Raw genomic sequence first — 1,842 nt, 5'->3', positions numbered from 1 at the left:
CGCGTGTGCTCCGCGGCCTGCCAGGCGGGGCTGTGCCGGGTCAGCACCTGCGAGTCTGCAGCCCCCGCCCCGCACTCCGCCCGGCTGCTGTGACCGAAATGCGAGTCTTCCAGTCTTTACTGTTCTGTGGCGGCTGAGCTGGGGACCAGGGCGGGGCAGCAGACCCCAGGGTAGAGGCAGGCGAGGCCCCTCCCTGTGGTGTCCACCCGCATCCTGCGGTGTCAGCCCCTGAGCGTGGGGAGGGTCGGCCTCGCCTGCAGCCAGGCCCAGCCTCTCATCAGCAGGAAGCGCCTCCCAGGGCCAGCCGCCCGGCCAGGGGACCAGAAGCGCCGGCCAGAGGGGCTGCAGGGTGACACGCAGCAGCTGCCCCTCTCCTGCTCAACACCCACCAGCAAGGGCAGCCTGCCGGGGCCCCTGCCACCCCCAGGGTGGGCTGCAGAGGCTGGTGACTGGACGTGTGACCAATAAAGAGCAAACCTGGCTCAGCAAGTGACTGTTGTGTTCAGAGGCCGCAGGGGTGGGTGGCGGGATGTGGCAGGTAGAGGAGGGACAGAGCTCTACAGAGCCAAAGGCCACCGGCCAGTGGCCGCTGGCTGGGCAACAACTGCCCCAGGCCCCGGACTATAAATAGCTGTGAGCCCGGGTGGGGGCAGGGAGTCGGGGCTTTGCTAAAAACAGCCCTGTCCCGGCCCTGCGGCTGGGGCCCTGCCAGTCACATGGCCCGGCCCAGGCTAGAACACCCCCCGCCCGCCCCTGCCCTGCAGCAGGCCTGTCACCAGGCGGTGGGCAGCGCGGCCGCTGCTCCCGAGCCTGGACCGGGGAAGTGGCCTCCACAAAGCTCCGCAGATCCCAGAGGCCCTCAGAGTACACAGGCTCAGCCACCTGTGGTTTCCACCTCACTGTGGGACCACGTCGTACACGGTGGCCCAGGTCACACAGTCACCTGCATACACACCCACACCCAGGAACCCTCAAGGTGCCAGGCACGGCTAGAACTATGCACTCTGGCTTCTTAGCGGGTCGTAACCCACTGAACTGACTCCCACCGAGCGCAGTAAAAACAGGGCCCTGGGACAGGCGCCCCCCCCCATGGCTCCCCACCCCCACTGCTCCAGGCAGGAGGGGCAGCGGCAGGTGGCAGGTGGACCCTGCCCACCACTCTGTGGCTTAATTTTGCTTCAAGATTTGTTGGGGAGGAAAGAGGAGGGGTTGAGCTATTTAACTTAAAGGCAACAAAAGCAGCGGCCCTGGTGGGCAGGAAACCTGGCGCAGCTGCTTTGGAAAACATTTGGGAGTTTCTTTCAAAGTTAAACACAAGTTTAGCTCGTGACCCAGCCAGTCCCCTGCTAGGAATGGACCCCAGAGGAGTGAAGACGCTGGTCCACACAGACTGGCCTGCGGATGTTCCCAGCGGCGTCATCACACAAGCCCCGAACTGGGGGCGCCCGAGCGTCCCCCGCCAGCTGGGCGAGTGAGGTGTGCCCACACGGCGGGAGGCGCCAGCCACAAGGCAGACACTGGCACACCTGCGGCACAGAGGACTCCTGAACACACGCTCGGTGAAAGCCCCGTCACAGAAGGAAACGTGCTGTGTGACCCCATGACGGGCCGCGGCCAGGACAGACAAACCCACGGGGACAGGGACGGTGGGCGGGGGCTGGAGGTGGCGAGCGAGCGCTGGTGGAGTCAGGAGCCCTTTGGGGGCTGGAAAGATTCTAACGCCGGTCGGTCGTGGTGAGGGCTGCACAACCTCGTCAATTAGCTGAGAAACAAAACCCGTCCTCAGCCTGCCGCACCTTCTGTGGCACAGGAGCCTCGAACCAGGCCCCGCTCCGGCCACTT

This window comes from Lemur catta, chromosome 1, assembly GCF_020740605.2.
Source record: "Lemur catta isolate mLemCat1 chromosome 1, mLemCat1.pri, whole genome shotgun sequence".
Taxonomy (NCBI): Eukaryota; Metazoa; Chordata; class Mammalia; order Primates; family Lemuridae; genus Lemur; species Lemur catta.
This window is presented reverse-complemented; position numbering follows the sequence as displayed.